At 44.0% G+C, this 23,261-nt stretch overlaps 1 protein-coding gene across 1 annotated transcript in view; it reads left to right on the top strand.

Annotated features, from left to right (window-relative positions):
* Positions 1-3,667: 3,667 nt before the first annotated feature.
* The window catches only part of PLXNB1 (plexin B1), a 159,050-nt gene continuing 139,456 nt past the window's right edge, over positions 3,668-23,261 (top strand). The window contains exon 1 of the mRNA XM_060239326.1: positions 3,668-3,685. The gene's annotated coding sequence lies outside the window, so the exon portion shown is untranslated. The remainder of the gene's footprint in view (positions 3,686-23,261) is intronic.

Below are 23,261 nucleotides of genomic sequence, written 5' to 3' on the forward strand. Positions count from 1 at the left end.
CACACACCTCACATGGCTGTTTGTCCACTGAGGACCCACAAACAGTGTTCCCTCTAAGCTGAGTTAGTGTGAGCTAGCTAGCTCCGTTTTTTAGCCTCCAACCCACACATTTTTGTCTTAGCTCAGGAAAAATAGCCCCAGAGCAAACCAATTTATGCAATAACTCACAACTTTAATGTCAGTAGCTCATGAAGTAGAATTTTTGCTCACGAGACTCCACGGCTTAGAGGAAATATTTCCCACAAACCCCAAGATCAGTTTCTAAGGGTCAAAAGAGAGAGCAGGGAAGAGAAATGGGGCAAAAATCTGCATTTCATCTGTTGACAGATCATTAGATCCAGGGGAGTCAGAACCTGGTTTCCTCCCATCTTTCCATTATGACCTAAAATCTTAGTCAAAATGTATGTTTCCTTATAATATGGGAAACATTTTTTTTGCATTTCAATACAAAGATTTTTTTTTCAGTATACCATTAAACACCCAGAAAGAACAGTTTCCAGAACTTCAAAATTGGAGTTTGTATGTAAAATATTTCTATCCCGTGTATTCTAACATCCAAACTGATTTGTACAGGCCATTGCTAGGGACTTGGAACCAGAATCAACATAGAGGGCAATCTGAAACAGGTCTACTCAGGTCTATTCAGTGGGGCTTATTCCCAGGAATGTCTTCTGATAACGGCACCAACATGCTTCTCATACTAAAGCAGTTTTCTTAACATACACAAGCAAACAAGCATTGGCTAGCCATGTTGCACACTCAAGACAGATATCATCATTTTATCACAGAGTGATATTCAAGTAGGTGATGATCAATGTTCCTTCTAAGCTGTGGAGTCTTGTGAGCAAAACTTCTGCTTTGTAAGCTACTGGCATGAAAGTTGTGAGCTACTGCATAGATTAGTTGTGAGCTACTGCCTTTTTTTCCTGAACTGAGACAAAAATGTGTGAGCAGGAGGCTAAAAGTTGTTGAGTTAGCTCACACCAGCTCAGCTTAGAGGTAACAGTGGTGATGATAGTTGTGTGCTGATCTGGATGGCCCCAGCAAGCTCAATCCCATCAGATTTTGGAAACTAAGAGTAAGGTCAGTCCTGTTCAGTGTTTGGATGGAAGACCATCAAGGAATTCCAGTTGCTATGCAGAGGAAGGCAATGGCAAACACCTCAGTTTGTCTTTTGCCTTGAAAACCCTACAGGGTTGTCATAAATTGGCTGCCACTTGATGATACTTTACGCAGGCAAAGATACCTACTTAACACAAATGTAAGAATATATGTAAATGAGGAGACATCTATGAAGTTGTTACTATGATCTCCAACTTCACCATTCACCCTCCTACAGCCAATCAGCCAAGGAGATTAAAAAACAAGCAGATTGTCGTCAATGTGGGTTTGTGCAAACATTGTGAATAACCCAATTTATAACTTAATATAATGGGGAATATTTATTTAGCAAAAGTGAGGCATTATAAGAAAATAAAAGAAATAAGAATGCATTATCTATAGTTTATGATTCTAGTTAGATGTTGAGAGCTAAATAACAGGGAAGATCATTGAAAGAATTATCATATGTCCAAAAAAGTAATGAACGCATTTTAAACGGACTATGATTCTGTTTAACTCAAGACCAAAATAAGCCCCATTCTCTTCTGTCTGGTCTGCTGGAATCCAAAGGACTCTCAGTTTTAACAGCTTCAGGTATAGCCAGTTTCCACATGAATCAGTTGGTTTTTGACCCATTCATACTCTCTGTTGCATTTCAAACAAGAACAAAGGCTGAGGGATGAGACATGATCCTTGTGCCAGAAAACAGCTCCTTTGTTACCCCTGTAGCACTTCAGGATGCAAGGTGGACATGTCTGAATAACCACTGAGGCAACTGCTTGCTCACATACATAGACACTTAATGTCTGACTTGAGTGGTTTGGCACAGAAGCCCAATTTATTCTGCTAAGAAAAAGGGAAGGGCCATTGCTTGAAGTGGACCTGTATACCCTTGTGTCTGTGGCAGAAGGCAGAGCGTTACACCTTCAGACAAGCAAAACCAACTGCTGAATGAGTGCTTAAATTGTCTCAAAGTTATCTAGGTATACCCCCAGGAGATGCACCAAACTTCAAGCCTTTTTTATAAGTTTGCAGTTTTTTTCCTGGTAAAATCCTACGTTCCCAGCTACTCTGTTGGCTGAAGATCCACCCTTTCGAGGAAGAGACGAATGGAGCAGTCCTAAACAGGGCTACTACATTCCATTTTATTCAGAGTTTTACTCCCACAAACATCTGCAAGCTGGCATAAATTGGACCAAAGGATTGCTCTGCTAGACACTCAGAACATGCCCTGGTGTAATTAAAATGCAAGCCTATTTAGAATTACTCTGATCTAAGTCCATTATTTAAAAAGAGAGGCAGAGGTTTAAGGTTAAGTTTTATGGTTTATGAGAGATGGCCGTCAAGTGGCAGGGTTTCCGAGGCTAAAGAGATTGAGAGACAGTTTGCTATTACCTGCCTCTGCACAGGGATCCTGGTATTCCTGTCATCCAAATACTAACTATGACTGACTCTGCTTAGCTAACCTGAGCCATCCATTCAGGTGGGGTTACTCTGATCTAAGGCTGTTAGTCGAATGGGTTTAGAATAGTACAATCTGCATAGGATTGTACTATTAAATTTATTTATATTTATTTAATGGTATGCTTTTTCCTATTAGGCCCCCGTCGTCTCTAAATGTTCTTTTATGGAAAACATATGTTACACGATTTTTGTAGACTGCCAGGGTTTCTCAAAAAGGCACCTTTCCGCACCGCTCTTTCTGTAGGAGCCAGTGGGCAGGATACAGCTCTGTGCTGAATCCACCCGGGGGTTTCGAAGCCTGTGGTCGAAACGACAAAAGGGAGCACACACTCCGCCCTGTCTCATAATTCGAACTCAGGGCTCGAGAGCGCTCCCTGCTTCTGTCCCTTGCGCGAAACGAGGGGCGGGGGAGGGCATCTCGAAGACTTGGCCGCGGCATTCTTCCTTATTCTAAACCAACTGGCGAGCTAAGGGCTCCCTGACGAGCCTGGAAGCAAAGTTGCAGGCCGAGTCTTCTTTTCTTTCTTCCCTCTGCCGGGCTCTGATCCCGGAACGGAGGCAGTCCCCCCCCCCCCCCCTTCGTCGCTATGCGCCTCTCTTCACATCCAGGGGAGGAGGAGGGGGAAGCAGCAGCAGCTCTGGGGCTTGGCTGGGCTTTTGTCAGCCGGATTCCTGCAGCCCCTCAGCGCCCTCTCTTTTTGCAGTAGCCGCTTCCCCTCAGCAGGGGCTCCCGAGTTTCCCTTGTTGTTTGCTTTAGCGGCGGGGCGATGTTTGCCGGGCGCACAACTACTTTCACGCGCGTCGGCAGCAGGAGCGAGCGGCAACGTCGCCTTCCCGGCTTCTTCTTTTTTTGCCGCTGATTTCTCCGGCTTGATTGATTAGGGCGCAGAGCTTGCGTGCTTGTTCTGCGGTGAGCTCGCTCGGCCGGGGGCTTGTTTAGCTAAGCTGCTTTCCAAGTCGTTGGGAATTCCCCCAAGCGAAGGTGGTTTTTGCACGGGGCCGGTGCCGCGAGCGTGGAACTGGGGAGAGCTCTTGTCCTATCGCCTTTTCCTTGGGGGAACAAGCAGCCAGCAGGAGCCCTCCGTTGGTGCAGTTTCTCCAGCCAGCGATGGCATTTGGGGTGAGTTCGCTGCATGCAGTTTCCGTGCATAATGTCCTTTTGTTTCATCATCCCCATGCCTCTTAAGTGGGGCTTCTGCTCCAACTTGGCGGGGGTGGGGGGAGAGTGGGAAGGGGTTTTCGCTTGTGTGTGTTTAGCATTCAGAGTAGTGGAAGAGGACCCGCGCAATCGCTGCTAGCCTGTGCCTCTCCCGAGCTCTTCTTTTCCACACCTTGCGCGCCCAAGTTTTCTTCCGTTCTCATTCATTCTCGGCTCCCCCTTCTGCAAGCAGAAGCAGCGGGCGCAAGGTTGGAAGCGAACTTTTTCTTCCCTGTGGTGTAAAAAAAAGGGGGGGGCACCGGGTTCGGCTTTGCTTAAAACTTGTAAAGGCAGCCGCCGTCAAGAACCTGCGATGATGTGTGAGGCGGGAGGAGGGGAGGTGCGGCGTCCCCTCCCTAGTAGACACTGAGGAGGCTTGTGTTTTCTGCCTGCGAGTTTAATCTGGCCGCTAAAGTCACAGAAGAGGGGTGTGGGTGTGTGTTTACCGGGAGGCACCGGCCCTCAGAATGACCCTTTTATTCCTGCCTGTCCGCTGGCCTCTCCCCTTTGGCTTACAACCCTGCCCGGCAAGCCAGCAAAAACGAGCCGGGGAGGGGGCAAGACAGGGAATGAAAAGGGCGCGTTTCTGCCCCTTTCAAGCCTCGCCGGCCTTCCCTCTCGGCAAAGGTTGGAAACCAGTCGTTTCCTTCATCACCCTGAAAAGTGTGTGTCCCCCCTCCCCCGCCCTGCCCCCTTTGCCTGGGGAGATGAGGGGGTGGGAAAGGAGATGTAGTGGGAGAGTGCTATCCAACAGCAGAGCCCCTTTCCTTTCCCCTCAGCCGTGGAAGGCTGGTCCCACCCCCCTCAGTCTCCTTTGTTCGTGGAGGTGCTGGCTTGTCCCACAGGGAGCTGGTGGGGCTTGCCAGAGAGAAACATGAAACCTGCAGGCCAGAGGAGGCAGCCGCCAATGGGAATGGTGTGATGGGCTCGTCCCTTGAACCTGCCCTGTGCCCGCCGAGGGAAGGTGATGGGGTGACAGTTGACGTCCTTGCCCTCGGTGGGGAATTTATTAGACATATTTATAAACTGGCCTTTCTCCCAACAAAGTTGGGGCTTGCGGTAGGCGTGAGGGAGTGAAAGTCTGAAGGAAGGTCATGCTGAAAGGGGGGAACTGATGATTCCCTCAAGCTGTGGGGCTTTGTGTTTTAACAGAGAGAGTCCCTCTGGATACATTACAGGCACACTCTTCATTTATGACTGTGCAGCATCTTTCAGGCAAAGATCTTTTCATTGTGGTAGGACAGGCTCAGGAAAGCAGAGGAAGATCTTCAAAGGAACAGAACGCTGCGCCAGCCTGGCTTACTTTTGACTCTGACTGCCAGCTTTGAGCAAAACTTTGTTTCCATAGATAAATCATCATTTAGAGACAAGTACACCTTCATCACTTATTGTACTTCACTTAACAACATCTGGTTATTCTTTTGTATCATAGGAAGATAAAAGGGTGAATTCACACTTCTCTCTACCTGCTCTGCTTTCAGTGTGTGTTTACGGTAAAATCAAATTTTAATTGGCATTAAGAGGTGGTGAACCCAATCCCAAGTGAATGATAATTTTGCTTTAGAATGTTTATTCCAGAATTAATTAATCCAGATTCAAGATCTGTATGTGCATGTTTAGACTAGTATCTGTTAATTTAAGACAGATCTGTAAACATACTTTAGTACCTACATGCACTGTACACAGTCTAGCCAAAGTTAAGCAATTTGTGGACTCATTCATCCTTTTTGTACTTTTCATTAAGAAAAAAGTAAAAGTTGTAGAGGATGGTGCCTTCCCTCCCTCCATTACAAGAAAACTGTTCCTTTCTCTAGTGAGGTAACATGAGGTTCATATGAAGTGACAGTAAGCTTGTGATAAATTAAGTGTTTTCTTTTCAAACTGGAATAATTATATGTTTTCAAACTGGTCAATTTTAAAAAAGTCACTTTGCTGGGAGGATTAGTGAGAGCAGCAGGCCAGGCAAAGTAGCATCCTCTCATCTTTTCATTGGCCCTGTGTCTCTGGCCTGATGCAGTAAAGCTCATTTAGCTAATGGATATTGCTACCAGGGAAGCAGTTAACAATGCGGGGGACTCTATAGATTTCCGTTATCATGGCCCAAAGGTATCCAAGTTTAACTCCTCTAGGGGAATATAGACTTGGGAACATAAAAAGAGCCTTGCTGGATCAGATCAGTGGTCCATCTAGTCTCACACAGTGGCCAACCAGTTCCTCTGTAGGGCCAAAAACAGGGTATAGAGGCCTCGGCCTCCTCCTTGCATGGGTGTTAAGAGGTTTATTACCTCTGACCATGGAGATTCCCTTTAGTCACCATGGCTAGCACTGATAGATTAATCTTCTACACATCTGTCTAATCTCCTTTTAAAGTCCTCTGTGCTCGTGGCCATCACTACATCCTCTGGCAGGGAATGCCACATTTTAATAACTCATAGTTTAAAGAAGTATTTTCTTTCTTCCTGAATCTACTGCCCATCAACTTCATTGGATGTCTCCAAGTTCTACTGTTTTAACGGAGGGAGAAAAAGATGTGGAATTGTGAGGAATCACAATTTAACGTTAATTGATCAAGTTACCCCGCTGTTTTCTAGTGGAGCCATTAAAGGGATATTGTACCTCTGGAAGGACATATTGCAAGGCTCGCCTCAAGCTTTCTTTGCATGCTGTGTCAAAATGCAAATAGGAGAAGCCTTTGATCAGCATCTGGCTCCCTAACAGCTGCAGCAGACGTTCACTTTCATCACCTTGTGTTGCCTGCCGAGGAGTGAATATAACACATTGTGGTGTGACAATTTGCCAGCAGATGTCACCCCTGGCACTGGAGAGAAATGGGAAATGTCCCTGAGGATTTGGGGAAGTCTCAGTGTCCTTTTGGCAAAGGCTGGCCTCTGTGCAAGAGCTTTGTAACCCCTGCTGTTCTTTTGGCCAAGCACTTGGCATCTTTCGGGCAGTTGTGGCCCAGGCCATTGCCTCCTTTTCTAGTAAAGTGGAGAAACACCACTAGGTCAGAAGTCCAGAAATTATGGACCATGGCATATCCTGTAAAGTGCTGAGGGAGAGTAAGGGACATTCCTTCAAATAAAGGTCCTCTGGCAGCTCAGATTTATGTGGGGTCAAGTGTATGATGCTGAGCACTGGCCTAATTCATTCAGAGAAGGCCAAGGCACTAGTGTGCAAGGAGAGGTGTGCTAATATATTCACATGTGTGAATGCTTTTTGAATGCCAGGTTTGGTATTGTGTGTGTGTGTTATGTGCTGTCAGGTGTCTTCCAACTTACAGTGACCCTATGAATTCATGACCTCCAAAATGTACCGTTGTTAACAACCTTGTTCAGGTCTTACCAACTGAAGGGATGTGGCTTCCTTGATTGAGTCAATCCATCTCATGTTGTGTCTTCCTCTTTTCCTGCTGCCTTCAACTTTTCCTAGCATGATTGTCTTTTCCAGTGACTGTTTTCACATGATGTGAACAAAGTATAGTAGCCTCAGTTTAGCCAGTTTAGCTTCTAGGGAGAGTTCAGGCTTGACTTGATCTGGAACCCACTTATTTGTCTTGATGGCAGTCTGTGGGATCTGTAAAACTCTCCGAATGAATCCACATTCTTCCTGTCAGCTTTCTTCATTGCCCAGTGTTCGCATCCATACATAATAATGAGGAATGCTATAGCATGAGTTAACTTAATCTTGGTCGCCAGCAACACATCCTTGCACTTAAGGCTCTTTTCTAGCACCTTCATAGCTACCCTTTGTAGTCTCAATATTTCTTGGTTGCAGTCTTCCTTTTGGCTTGGTATTGCAGCCTTCTTGGAGAACATTATAGGGTTGCCTGGGTATCTTGTTTGAGCAAGCCTGGATAGCTTGTTACCTTTCAAGAGCTTGCATCTTTGGACTCAAGAAATGGACAATGAAGTCCTATGGATATCCGAACATCTGCAGAAGTACTGCCAACTCAGTGTAGTTGCTGAAAGCTCTGTGAGCACATTGAGGGATTCCCATTGCTGGCTGTGGAAGCAGGAGAGCCTCATGTATGCAAAGGCACTTTCACAGCAAACAGTAGGGATGCCCCAGTTGTACTGAAGACAGCTTTGTTGATTCTTTTTATATGTGCTTGGTGCACTCAGTGTTTATAACCATGTGGTGTGGTGGTTAGAGTGTAGGACTGGAGTTTGGAAGACTCCGGTTTGCATCCCTACTCTTCCATGATGGGCCACTCACACTTTCTTAACTTATCCTTCCTTACAGAGCTAGCTGCCTGAACTGACCACAGATGCTGTGGCATTATATTGTGTTAATTCTGAAAAACTATGCTTAGCAGTGCATGGGAAGGGAGGTAGCATGGTGTAGTCTGATCTCGTCAGATCTTGGAAGCTAAGCAGGGTTGGTGCTTGGAAGGGAGACCACCAGGGAAGACTGAAGAGGAAAGCAATGACAAACCACCTCTACTCCTCACTGGCCTTGAAAGCCCCTTGCTGGGATCCTCTTAAGTTAGCTGAGACTTGATGGCACTTTACACACATACATAGCAATGCACAGTTAATTAAAACACTAAAACACTCTCCCTGCTTAGAATTTTATGATCTAAGTAGACGGGACACAAGAGGGAAGGGGAAGGATTGTACAACTATCATAAAGATGCACCGGTTTTAACCTGACTCAGTAGAGCATAAAAATTGTTAGGGTGCATCATCTCAGTAGATGAAAAGCCGCAATTTGGCATGCACAGTCTGAGATGCTTTGATTACTCAGAGTCTGAAAGTGGGACATTTGTACATCCCTCACCTGAAAACTGCAACATAAATCCTCCGTCATAATAGCAGGCAGTTCTCCAGCAGTCAGCAAGCCCAGGCACATCTCAGACTGAATGCCAGAATGTGAGATTTGCCCCATCGCACACAGCCACAATCCTTGAGCTGAGGATGGAGGATTTCCATCTTGTTTTGTATCACTTAAGCCTCATATCCTGACCTGGGTAGCCCTGGCTAGCTGGATCTTGTCAGATCTCAGAAGCTAAGCAGGTTCGGTCCTGGCTAGTATTTGGCTGGGAGACCCCCAAGGAATACCAGGATTGTGACACAGAGGCAGGCAATGGCAAACCACCTTTGAAAATCTCTTGCTTGAAAACTTTATGGGGCTGCCGTAAATCAGCTGTGACTCGACACCAACAGCAACAAGCTTCATATTGTTTTATATCTAATATTACTGTTGCCCTTTTTGTTGTTGTTGCTTGTGTTCTGTTTTAAAGATGAAGGTGGCTAGAATTTTAAATATATAAATATCTTTGTGCTCTCTTAGTGCAATCCTAAACACACCCTTTTAAGTCCACAAGTCAATGCATTTTATTTATTTATATCCTGCCTTTCGCCCCCTAAGCTACCCTATGAGGTAGCTTAGGCTGAGTGTGTGTGATTGGCCCACGGCAGGCTCCCACAGCAAAGCAGGGATTCCAGCTTGGATAAGTCCCAGATCTCAGTGTGACACCACGTCGTGCTGGCTCTCCCACTTAGAACAGTGGGAAGCAATTGGAGCAGGTCTGCTCAGAATTCAGTCTCATTTTATTCAAAGATCTTGCTACCAGGAAAGTGTTTTTTTTAGGATTGTGTGCTTAGGATACTTTTCCATCCACTCTGATTATTATAGTTGGGAAGACTGTGTGGTTAGCCTATCTGCTGAAGTTAAGCAGGCTTGATTCTGATCAGTGAGTGAATAGGAGACCTCCCAGGAAACTTATGTGTCTTGTCAGGAGTTTATGTACACTTTTTCAAGGCAGATGTTATGAATGGGATTGCCTTACCTGCTTAGCCAATGTGAGCACATAGCACTTATTCTGCCGTGCCTATGCAGTCCTCTCATTGGGTTTTAGGCCTGATTTAAGATTTATTTATATGGATATTTATACTTTGTTTATCTTGCCAGTGGGGTTCAAAGGGGTTACAGTATCCAGGTCAAAGCACCCTATCTTTAGACAACTGTTTTAATATATTTTATGATATTAAAACATGTATCCTTCCTTCTTTGATAGGAATATTTATGTTGCTTTTGTTGATTGCTTTGTGCTGCTGAGGCACTTGTTGGCTGTTTATAGGGTTTATGACAGTTAGCTTAGGCTGGTTTAATTGCTGGTGGGTTTAGCTTTATTGAACTTTTATTATTGACTTGTGGCAGTAATTTGAATTTTCATTGCTTTAATTTTTAATGGTTAGCTTCCATGAGTAGGTCTCTGGAGAGGCTGCAGACAAATTTCATAAATAACCAAATTCTCAATATTGAAAAGGCAGAAGAGGCAGCTTCCTTCTTAATGATTCAGGCTACGCATGGTCAGTCTGCCAGACTATGTCGCTAGCCTGATCTGTTGCTAGCTGCCCTGAGCCTGCTTTGGCGGGGAGGATGGGATGTAAGTCAAACAAACAAACAAATATGCTGGTTCTGTCACTGAACCCTCTCTCCTTACTGTAATCTAGGGTTACCAATCCTCAGGTGGGGACAGGGGCTCCCCCAATATGGAGGCCCTCCCCCTGCTTCAGGGTCATCAGAAAGGGTATAATGGAGAATTGATCCACAGGTATCTGGGGCTCTAGGAGAGTTGTGTTTTGAGGTAGAGGCACCAAATTGTCAGCTTAGCATCTGTTGACTCTCCTCAAAATACTCCCCAAGTTTCAAAAAGATTGGACTAAGGGGTGCAATTCTATGAGCCCCCAAGGAAAGTGTCGCTATCCTTCATTATTTCCAATGGAGGAAAAGCATTTAAAAGGAGTACGGTCCCTTGAATTGCAGAGTGTGAATTCAAACCTGGGTCCCCCAGATCCCAGTCCAGCGCTTTAACCCAGGGATTCTTGTTAACACCTTTCCTGCTGCCTGCCAAATGCGCTTTTTTGCGGTATTTTGTATATTTGTGTGCATGTGTGTGTTTGCACCTGGAAATCATGTCAACCTCTGGTGAAAGACCCCTACTGGGGGCCTGGAGGATATTCAGAGAGGTGGCTGAATACAGCCTGCCTGTGTCCTCTTGACTGGGTATTTTAAGGAAGTCTCTGATCCAAGTACTAACTACAGTCAACCCTGCTTAGCTCCTGAAATCTGATGAGTCAGGCTTGCCTAGGCTAACCAGGTCAGGGCCACCAAGTGCTTTTAGAAAGTGGATGGGACCAGATGGGGCTTTTACCCAACAAAATTTCTGATTGGCCATTAGAGATTTGAATGGCTGTGCATTTTTTAAAAAACATTGCTTTGGCAGCAGCAGAAGCCACCACATCACCACAGCTGCCACATCCCCAGAAGAGAAGAAGAAGATATTGGATTTATATCCCGCCTTCCACTCCGAAGAGTCTCAGAGCGGCTCACAATCTCCTTTACCTTCCTCCCCCACAACAAACACCCTGTGAGGTGGGTGGGGCTGGAGAGGGCTCTTCCAGCAGCTGCCCTTTCAAGGACAACTTCTGCCAGAGCTATGGCTGACCCAAGGCCATTCCAGCAGGTGCAAGTGGAGGAGTGGGGAATCAAACCCGGTTCTCCCAGATAGTCCACACACTTAACCACTACACCAAACTGGCTCACAGCCTACCCTATCAGAAGCCACCTGATTGGCCGCTGACACTGTCTCACGCTCACTTCTGGGCTCCTGAGGAGGCTGAGGAGAAGACTTGGCACTCTTCAGTGCATACTTTACTTGAGAGTAAACCCTCACGGAGCCTAATAGGGCTTCCTTCTGAGTAGGCTGGCCAGCCTACGCTACAACACAGAGGGAAGGAAAGGCCCATCATGAAGTGAAAACAAACCGCGGGCAGCCTGAGGAGATTCTCCCACAGTCCCCAGAATGCCTTCCCTCTGCCTTTTTTTGAGCCAGAGCCCTGGCCAAGCCAGCCAGAACAGTGTTCCAATGCATTCTGACTCAAAAAAAGCCCTGATCTGTGGTGGACATTTTATCGTACCTGTCTTGTGGCTGTGCTTACCACACTATTCAGAATTCCAAAGGTACCTGCAGGCTCAAAAAGGTTGGGGCCTATGGTATTAATCACTATACCACACATGCTCTCCACTAAATCTGTGTTCCACTGGGTTTTTTTATCCTGCCTTTCCCCAAGGAATTCAGCGTGGCATTCATGGTACTTCCATTCTAATTTTGTCCTCACAACAACACTGTGAGGTAAATTAGGCTGAGAGAGAGAGTATGACTTGCCCCAGTTCACCTTCTGAGGTATGCAATTGAGTAGGAAGTACCATTCTTTTCTTATGAGGCTTTTCCTCTTAAGGCTTCATTTTATTTTTGACATCAGCTTCTTCTAAAACCAGCAAAAAGAAAAAGCATGGCAAGAAGTCGTCTGTAAAGTTCACTGGTTCCAGGTGAATGAAACCTGTGAAACAGCCCAAAGCTACAGAGGAAGGCTTGATCTTCTGATACAGATGCACAGGAAAGCTGCAAAAGTTTTCAGCAGCTGAAGACTTCTGAAGAATCTTTCTGATGATAGGAGTTGAAAGAGCACATCTACAGCTTAAGAATGTACCCAGAGCCCTGCTGTATCAGACCAAAAGTCCATGCTAGCATCCTTTTACCTCTCAAAAGTTCACAAGCAGGGCACATAGGCAAAAGCACTCCTCCCGTTATCCCCCCCCTGAAATGGTATTCAGAGGTACACAGCCTTCAGAATTTGAAGTACCATTTAATCACCGTGGAAGGATCTTTCCTCCATGAATCTGTCGAATCCCTTTTTGTCAAGCATGGACTTGATTTGTGAATGTAATTTTGTGCTCTGTGAGAAGTCTACATTAAAACGTTCTAGTTCCCCTGCCTAGCTTTCTTTCTGCAAATCAGCTGAACAGGTTGATAACTAACCATTCGCCCCCTCCTTCTGTGTTGGCTGTTATATCTGTTGTAGTTTTGTAAAAATCTCATTTAAGAAGCAGTTTTTGTCAAAGGTCTCCCTTTTCCCTACTGCACACTGTTAATCTCCAGGGAGAATGTGCTGGCATAAAAGTCTTTTCAGTCTCCTTTATGTTGCTCACTTTGGCTCTGGTCACAGTCTGCCTCCCCCCTCCCCCCCCCTTTTCCTCCCTTAACAATGTGCAGGGTATCAAGTTCCATAGACAGTGTGAAGACCAGGAGGGAAGGTAGAGTTCAGACAGTCCAGGTTAGGAAGATGGATGAGAGATTTCCTGTCCACCTGTGTGTGTGGGCAGTATATGGAAGCAGATAGGGAGTAGATTTTTCATTTTTTTAAAAAATGAAAGTGAATCTGGTGTAAAGTGTGGAAGTCAAGTTTGAAAAGCCTATTTTTAAAAATGCATAGTGCCTGAATATTTTTTGTGGGGGAGGGTATAAGAAGAGTCCTGTAGAATCAGACTAGTGGTCCATCTAGTCCATCATCCGCTTTCTGCACAGCGGCCAACTGCAAACATTTATTAATGAAAATATATCCTGCCTTTCCTTGTGGCTCCAGGCAATTTATAAATTACAATTTAAACCTATAAAATACCTTCTGTCTGTACACCATTAAAAGCCCTGGCAAGGAAAGCGGCCTTGCAGCGTTGCCTGAAGATTTCTAGCAACAGCTCTCTCTCACACCTCTGCAGGTAACTCCTTTTGCAGAGTGGGAGCTAAGCCCACAGGCAGAACATGGAAGCCAGAATTTCCCCCCTGTGGTTGCCCCCATCAACTGATATTCAAAGGTATACTGCCTCTGAGCATGTAGGTTCCACTGGCCATCATCCTGCAGAATATATAGTGATGGTGTGATGTAAATGCTTTTCATGCAGAACAGAAGCGTCCAGCCGGGTTCGGTTGCTGGTTAGAAAGATTTTAGGTAACAGAGCTGGAAAATATCTGTCCAGGAAACCTTAGAAGAGAGCAGCTGTTAGGGCCAGTGGGAGGTATTGGGCTGGATAAAACAACGAGCTGATTTCATAAATTCAGATGCTGTGACAGATTTCTCTGCATTCCTCTCCCATCAGACACTTCCAAGGGTTCCTTGACAGAAGCCATGATTAACAGCTTAAAATCATTTTAAAAGCTGTTATAAAGTTTATAGAGTAAATATGAATATGTAGAGTTGGCCTTACACTGAGTCATGTCATTGATCCAGACAGCCAACCACCATCTAGTCTGGCTGTGGCACTAACTGTGGAAGTCCAAAGACCTTCTCAACCATGTTGTTTGACTGGGAAACAACATGGTTGAGAAGGTCTTTGGACTTCCATAGTCATTCTGTGTGCGTAAAGTGCTGTCAAGTCAAAACTGACTTACAGCAATCCTGTAGGGTTTTCAAGGCAAGAAACATTCAGAGGTGGTTTGCCATTGCCTACCTCTGCGTGGTAACCCTGTACGTCCTTGGTAGTCTCCCATCAAAGTAACACCCCTGAATGTCCTTGGTGGTCTCCCATCCAAGTATCAACCAGAGCCAACCCGACTCAGCTTCTGAGATCTGATGAGTTTGGGCTAGCTTGGGCCATCCATGTTGGGGCCCCATTTGTGCTCCCCAATTTCTTTTAGCCAAAGATAGAGAGATAGAAGAAGAAGACTGCAGATTTATACCCCTCCCTTCTATCTGAATCAGAGACTCAGAATTACTTACAATCTCCTTTATCTTCTTCTCCCACAACAGACGCCCTATGAGGTGGGTGGGGCTGAGAGGGCTCTCACAGCAGCTGCCCTTTCAAGGACAACTTCTGCAAGAGCCATGGCTAACCCAAGGCCATTCCAGCAGCTGCAAGTGGAGGAGTGGGGAATCAAACCAGGTTCACCCAGATAAGAGTAAGCACACTTAATCACTACACAAAACTGGCTCTCTCGTTGAGGTGGATGATGTCTGTCAGAAGATCTAACAACAGCTGGTACTTCTCACCATCAATTTCATATGTATTAAAAATGACTTTTTTAAATTTAGAGATAAATGTGATGCTCCTTTAAATTAAAATAACAGTACGTTTTAATAAGGATTTTAACTCTGAATTATAGGAATCAGCTTTACGTTTGCTTTCATCCAGGAGATTGCAAAGAGACAATTTCATTACTCAAAAAGGTTCAAGGCATCTTTTGTGGCTGAGGTGAACGATGTGTTGCTAATGAGACTTATGAAGAGAGTCAAAATTGAGGCCAGATCCCAGTCAGGTTACATGGAAGAAAAACCCACAAATTCCAGTGGAGCTTTCTTGCATTCACTGGGTGTGACCCAGCTAAAATTAAATATTTGTAGCCCTAGTAATTTTAGTAGGAGAACTCTTAACTTTCTCATTAAAATTGTTGTGACTTGGCGTAACAGCGCACTGTGTATTATGGATTGGGGTGTTAATGAAACAAGAGACTTCAAAGCTTTCCCCTTCTTAATTATTAACACTTGCTGCTATTTAACATTCATTTACCTCTAGGGTTTTGCATAAGGGCTGTGCAGAACACAAAAGAGAGGATGTCTGCCTGGAGAGTTTTCCAGTCTATGCCAGAATGAACAAAACAGGAGTGGGGAGGGTGTGTGGCATTGCTGTTAGTTAGATGAGATCGGGCAGGGAAGAGCTCCAGGTGGGATTTCCAGCTTTGTTTTGTGACAGGGTTCTACTGCCTTTAAGAGATGTGTGGGCCATCCATGTTGCAAAAATTCCATGTAAAAAAAGCTTTGTGTTCTTATTTGAGCCGCATGCTGGGAAAAACTTCATCTACTGAACTTCTGCTAGGTAGGGTAGATTCTGCTAGATTAAAGGAATGGAAGTGGTGCCATGGGTGTGGTGGGGGAGAAACACTGGCAGTGCTGCGTTCAGGTAACAAAAAGGCTAGTTTGGGCAAGGAAAGCCTGTGCTAATAAACAGAGCTTGAGAAGGTAGTATAATAGAATTCTTTACTGTACTGTCCAAGTGTCCTCTCTTTCTGAATGAAACAACCTGTGCGTGTGAGAGAGAATAGTTTCTTTTCTCAAATGCTGAAGGATTGGGAAAATAATCTCACCAATTCTTTGAGGGTTAAATTAAGTGTCAGCATGTTTTGTTTAGGAAATTAGAGCTCAAAGATATTGTCAGCTCTTCTGTGAGTTTTTGTTAGGGATCCGTGACAGAGCTTATGGTGAAACATGTTGGGATCTAAAAGGTCAAATAAACTTCTCTCCCTTGCACCTTGTTCCTTCGTTTTTTCTCCTGTTTACTGATGCAGCATTATTTTCTTCCTCCTTTTACATGGAGACAATTATTCTGTGATTAGCTTTCTGTGAGAGCCAGTTTGGTGTAGTGGTTAAGTGTGCGGACTCTTATCTGGGAGAACTGGGTTTGATTCCCTACTCCTCCACTTGCACCTGCTGGAATGACCTTGGGTTAGCCATAGCTCTGGCAGAGGTTATATTTGAAAGGGCAGCTGCTGTGAGAGCCCTCTCAGCCCCACCCACCTCACAAGGTGTCTGTTGTGGAGGGAGAAGATATAGGAGATTGTAAGCCAGTCTGAGTCTCTGATTCAGAGAGAAGGGCGGGGTATAAATCTGCATTTCTTCTCTCTGCTGTGTTGAACATCCAGAAATCAATTTTCCTCACACATTTGTTTTCTCGAGTTTAAAATGTTATTAATTTTCAGTAAGTTAGGGGTAACAAAAAAAAGAAAAGAAAGAAATAGAAAATAGAATAATCGATAACAATATAATCTCATCTCCATGAAGATACTTCCTTAATAACAAAGATTATCAGTTATTATTATCTCTTTAAACTGTATAATCAAACTCTAAATAGACGATTATAAGTCTTCCTTTAAATTATCTATTCAAAGTCACATTTCTTATATATATATATATATATATATATATATATATATATATATATATATATATACATTACAGTAGATAAAAAATAAAGTTCACACCCAAGAATCCTAAGTATCTAACCAGACCTACAACTTCACCCTATATTTTCTTGCTTCTTCCTTAGATTTCCCAGCAAGCAGCTGGGATAAATAGTCCATCTCTGCCGTTCTTAGTATTTTTTTTCATCAATTCCGATCTCGTGGTAATTTCTTGGGAGTTTCCATTTCTATGCCAGAAGTATTCTAGCAGCTGTGTTCATATGCGCCAATAAATGTCTCATCTCTTTTGTATAGTCACTAGGGTATATGTTCAATAAAAATAGTTCTGGTTTAGATTGAATCTGTCTTCAAAATTTTCTGTACTGGTTCGTGCACCATCTTCCAATAGCCTTTCACCACCTTGCAGGTCCACCACATATGGTAAAACGACCCAACATGCTTAGTACATTTCCAACACTTATTAGACATATTAGAGTACATTTTGCAAAGTTTTTGTGGAGTTACATATCATCTGTAAAATATCTTGTACAGATTTTCTTTAAAGGCTACTGACTTGGTTAATTTAATGTTAAGTTTCCATAGTGTCTCCCATTCTTCTAACATAATGTTACGGCCCACATTCTTCGCCCATTGGACCATATAGTCTTTTACAATCTCATCTTGCATCTTCATCTGTAGTAAATATGAGTATAATTTGGAGATTAGCTTTTCTTGTGGACCCAACAAAATTTTATCAAATGGATATTGTTCCATATTGAAGTCTGTTGTTTTATCTTTGGCGTATCTGGATTCCACTTGCGTTCTCAACCACCAACTCATTTTAATGTCCTTCTCTTCTAACTCTTACTTGGTTTTCAGGTGATTATCTTTTTTCAACAATTCTTCATATCTATAACTCTGATTTGGTTTTATAAGATTTGGGGGTGTAAATGCTTCCACTGGAGACACCCATCTTGGAATTTTCTGATAAATTCTCTATTTTAGCCACGTCCATGTATGATACAAAGATTTCCGGAACCAATGATTTTTAAAGTAAGAATGCCCTTCTAATCATTGATACCATAGGTATGCATGCCAACCCAAGATGAGATCATGGCCCTCTAGCAACAACTGTCTCCTGTCATTCAGTAACACCCAGTCTCTTACCCAGGTCAGCACCACAACCCTACAATACAATTGCCAATCAGGAAGGCCCAAGCCCGCTCTCAAACACATTTGTTTTCTCATCACTTTGTGTACGGGGGAAATGGTGGCCCTGGGGACTGAATCAAAGAAAATGGTGCCAATGTGGGCAGGACCAGCAAAAAAAACACACAATAAGTTATGATTCACTGGAGGGGATTCTATGAAAGGAGCTTGAGGTGAGTGGAGCCAAGGGAACATGTGGTAGGAGTGTCCCAGTGAAGTAGATAGGACTTGTAACACCCCATTTTTGAAACCAACCACAATATGTAACAACTCATTGTATTTGAGCATCTTCTGGGCTTTTTTGTGCTATAGTTATATGTTAATATAGGTATGAGAGTTCAGAACTCAAATGCATTTTACAGACAATTTGATCACATTAGAAGAAAATCAACATAACACACAACAATTTGAAACTTATTTATAAGGTCCGTGTGGCTTGTATGTATATGTGTGTGTTTGACTCTCCCAGTTCCTAAGATTTCAGGTATGTCACAGTATATTAAAAACATAAAAGCAACATTAAGATTAAAAAAGAACCCCAGTGGCAAATTATTTAATAAAATCAGCCGTCAACAGCATTAATCTCTTTCTCAAAGGGCAGTCTTCCCGAAGATTTTAAATGGCTTCTACAAGGGTGAATTTTGGGGCCTGGCTACTGGCCACCTTTAAAGGCCCCAAGAATTGCTTCGCTGGCTCAAACCAATGTCTGTCTACCCCATCCATCTCTCTCCAAAAGACACTAGCTGAGTACCCCTGGGAATCTTACAAGTAGGGCATGATGCTCATGGCCATTGGTTATTGGTATCCTGTTTCAGGGCAAGGGCTTGCTGCTTGAAGCTACTGTGGTGAAGACCCACCGATAAATCTAACCTCCTGACTAATGCTTAAACATTAACAACAAAAACTCATTTTCATGAAGTATAGGTTGCTTACTCTCTTGTTGGCTTGCATTTATTTTCCTTTGAAACAGTTACGAATGCTAGCCATACTGGCTACATATTCAAAAGCAGGGGGAAATTTGCATACTGCAGGAGAGGAAATGGATTTTTCTACCCCAGTCCTGCCACCTACATTAGTTTATTATTTGATTCCAGTGGCTGGAAAGTCAGCCACATTCTAGCGATTTCAGCGCATGCATCAATATTAACATTAAAGTAGCGGCTGCCGAGGTGGAAAAACCATGGGGAGTTTCAAGTGGGAAGTTTGTGCCTCAGGGGCTCACAGGGGAAGTGTTGTTAGAATAATTTCAGAGAATGGTTTGAGGGCAGTGATGCAGCGACGTAGTTAAAGCTTAAGCAGGTTTCAGCTTGGCGAGAACACGGTTGGGAGATAATTTGGCGGGAGCCTCAGGTAAGCTGCTTTATGCTTCTTGGTATGTTCTGTGGAAGGAAGAGCAAGGTTTAAGTATAATTGAAAAGATAAAAACAGTTTTATGGAATAGTTCTACCCTATACTTAGAGCCTGTTCTGAAATTGGGCATTTAACTCCTGATCAGTAACTTGAACTTCTGTTGATGATAATGTAATTTCCTAGACTTGTAGCGGATGGTGTGTAGGGTTCAGGACCTACAATCTGCCACAGAGAACAAAGGAATTGCATGGAAACTCACTGCTTTACTTGCTTGTTAAAACCATGCAACCCTATCCTATGCTTACTTACTCAGAGTTGTCCAGTGTGCCTTACCCTTAGGTGAGTGTGCACAATATTGTAGCATTAATCTTAGGTATTGTTTACTTTAAATATTTATATTCTGCCTTTCCCCAAAGGGTAGGGTTGACATTCCTCTGGTCTGGAAAATACCTGAAGATTTGGGGGGAGGATAGATCCTAGAGAGGTCAGGGTTTGGGGAAAAGAGGGACCATAGAGTCCACCCTCCAAAGCAGCCATTTTCTCCAGGGGAAATAATCTCTGTAGTCTACAGATCAGGTGTACAGGTGGGAGATCTCCAGGATCTACCTGGAGGTTGGCAACCCCACTGAGGGGCTCAAGATAGCTTACAAAAACTCAAATTGCTATCAACAAAGATAAAGCCATAGGCTTGCCAAACCCCAGATCTGGAGATTTTCTGTCATTACAGCTTGACTATATAGACAAGTTTGCTGGAGAAAAAGGTTGTTTTGGAGAGTTAACTCTATGGCATTATACCCTGCCAAGGTATTTCCTCCTCTCCAAACCTTGCCCTCCAAAGGCTCTAGGGTTGCCAAATTCCAGGTAGGAGAAAATGGGAACTTTGGAGGGTACACTCTGTTATACTGTGCTGAGGAACCTTCTACCACTAAATCCTGCCCTCCCCAGCCTCCACCTCCAAATGTTCAGAAATTTTCCAACCTAGAGTTGCCAACCTAAAGCCAAACAGCTCTTAAAATCGAGAACCAATATAAGTATTGCCTCACCATTACATACAGCCGACTGGAATCTGGAAATTCCTGTATTTAATGTATTCTACACATCAGTGAAAAGGCACCTTTTCCTGAAGGTCATTAAAGATGTCTCTTTCCTCACCTCATCTGGCATGCCATTTCACAGGGTTAGAGTGACTGCCAGAAAGGCCCAGGTTCAAGCTGAGAAGGACGGTAAACTTGGGAATATATGAAGTAGCAGCTGGTGAAACAAAAGTGGCTACTTTGGAGGATGACTTGTAAGGCATTGCTGAGGTCTTCCCCCTCCTCAGGCTCTGCTTCCATATCTCCAGAAATTTTCCAACCCAGAGTCAACAACCCTAGTTGTAGGACGGATTTGTCCTCAAAGCCTTTAGCTGCTGATCTTTTTTCTTGGACTATGAAGAAAAATTCAGTCATAAATCTGAGCTGGTGAAAGAGAATCCTAAAATGAGCCACGTCTAGGTAAAAAGGTAAAGGTAGTAGTCCCCTGTGCAAGCACCAGTCGTTTCCGACTCTGGGGTGATGTTGTATCACAATGTTTTCCTGGCAGATTGTTTTTCAGGGTGGTTTGCTATTATCTTCCCCAGTCATCTATACTTTCCCCCCAGCAAGCTGGGTACTCATTTTAGGTAGTAGTGTATCTTTAAACCCAGAAATTACCATGGAAATCCATCCTTCCAGCTATTATTATTTACAAACTTCTTCCAAAACTATTAATGGAGTGATCTCATTTTCTCTTCACAACAACCTTATGTGGTAATTAGGATGAGGGAAAATAACTGGCTCAAGGCTGGACATGGGCATAGGACTGCCAACTGTCTGGGGGAAAAGTTGTCCTGGCCCTTTAATAGAGGCTTAATATTATGTTATCTACCAGGTGATTGTTTACCTTCATGCCATGAAAAGCTTCAGCCATGCATTTCTGTATGTGCCGTCTCCATTAAAGGGACAGGACAGTTTTCTCCAGGCTTCACAACAACCCCAGCTGTGGCTCAACAGTAGAGCATCTGCTTGGCATACAGAAGGTCCTGAGGTTCAGTTGACACACACACACACCTTTATAGATTATCATGCAATAGGTGATATGAAAGAACTTTGTTTGAGACCCAGGAGAGCTGATAACATTATAAGAAGGCAGTATTGAATGTGATATACTAATGGTGTAATTCATTATAACACAACTTAATGTGCTCAAGGTTGACTCAGCCTTCCATCCTTATGAGGTTGGTAAAATTAATACCCAGCTTGCTGGGAGTAAAGGGTTGGATGACTTGGGAAGGCAATGGCAAGGAAAGGAAAGGTCCCCTGTGCAAGCACCAGTTGTTTCCGACTCTGCTTTCACAACATTTTCATGGCAGACTTTTTATGGGGTGGTTTGCCAAACTGTCCCATAAAAAGTCTGCCATGAAAACGTTGTGATGCGATGCCACCCCAGAGTCGAAAACGACTGGTGCTTCCACAGGGGACTACCTTTACCTTTTAATGTGTTCATATGTAAGGTCTTCCAGTAAGGTCTTCCAGGATTTAAACCCTACTCTCCCTGGCCCAGGGTAGCCTGATCTCATCAGAGCTTGGAAGCTAAACAGGGTTGACCCTGGTTAGTTTGGATGGGAGACCACCAAGGAAGTCCAGGGTTGCGATGCAGAGGCAGGCAATGGCAAGCCACCTCTGCTCGTCTTTTGCCTTGAAAACCCTCTGAGGTTGCCATAAGTCAGCTGTGATTTGACAGGACTTTTCTCCACCAGCCACTAAACCAACATGGCTCTCAACGGCTATATTACCAGGCATGCCAGTTGTCTACTTTGGGTGGGTGATCTCCCAGTGAGCCAGTCCTGCCACCCACCCTTGTGTCTGTGCTGATAAGAGAAGCACAGGGGGGGCCATGGAAATAATGTACTACATGGTAATGTAACATCAATGGATCAGTAGATGTTCTGGAAACTCTATGGTATGACACGTTGCATGATATCACATCCAACCATTGCCCTGCCCCACAACTCAGGGGATAGGAGACAACAGCCTGGTATCTCTAGAAATTGCAGGCTGCACAGATATGGTCCCTGAGCACTGTTCTTTTCCTAGGACACCTGTGTTTGCTTTCATTCCCAAACTGAGAGGTGGGTGTGGAGAGGAAATCTTAATACATTAAATGCAGGAAGACACATGTGGCAATAAGGAATGGGAAGCACCTGCCCGCTTCATTCGCTAACTGTCAAGATGTGCTATCTATGAAGCCTACTGTATTTTTTTTTAAAAAGGGGCAGGAGGGATACTTGGAACAGCAAATTATCTCTCACATATCCCCATCAGTTTAAAATCCTATTTATGGCAACTCATCACAGAGATAAATCATAATTTATCTATTATCTCATGGCCTTGGATATTTTTTTCCTGTTTCTTGAGGCTTCAGCAATAATCCTTACTACTCCCCCTTTCCGTTCCCCCCTCCTTTTCCCTTGCATTTGTTCAGTCCCTTTTTTGCAGAATTTTGGATTTTAAAGGGAGTGGTGCTGGATCCGCAAAGAGCCTTTAGTGAGTGGACTCCTGGCTGGCTTGCAGTTCCAAATCCAAATAATGGAGTCTCCCTTGCCTGCCTGTCGTCATCCTCTCTGTATATTTCCCAATTTGCTGAGACTTTGTTTTCAGAATATCTAAAAATATCTCCATTGTCCTTGACACTGGCTTTTTAAATATGCCCTCTTCTGTAGCTATCTCTCTCTTTTTTTAATTAAAAAAAGAGAAAGTATTTTTAAAAGTTTTTCTTTGGCAACAGATGAGTAGAGTTGTTTTTTTTAAAAGAAAAATATATTAAGCAAGCAATCCAAGTTCCCACTGAATGAGGAAAATGTGGGATTAGGGTTCTGGTGAACGGAGGAGCTTGAAACTGGAGTGGCAGTAAATCCATCTGGGACAGGTATGGTGCGGATGATGAAAATGTCACAACATCCCAATCACGGTCTTCTTTCCTGTGCCTGTCTCCTGCCTTCTTCCAAGTTTTGTATAAACATGGCATGGCACAGCCCTGCTATTAGCAGGGCTTGTTCTGAATTGCCTGGGGTGGAAAGCTCCTAAAAGATGGGTAAGGCGCAAAGCTTGCTGCTGCTGGAAGTAGCCTCCAGCCCTCCCTGCCTTTACAAAGTCTTTGGGAGAGGGGGTGGCTTCTCTGAAAGGA

This window comes from Heteronotia binoei, chromosome 5, assembly GCF_032191835.1.
Source record: "Heteronotia binoei isolate CCM8104 ecotype False Entrance Well chromosome 5, APGP_CSIRO_Hbin_v1, whole genome shotgun sequence".
Lineage (NCBI taxonomy): Eukaryota > Metazoa > Chordata > Lepidosauria > Squamata > Gekkonidae > Heteronotia > Heteronotia binoei.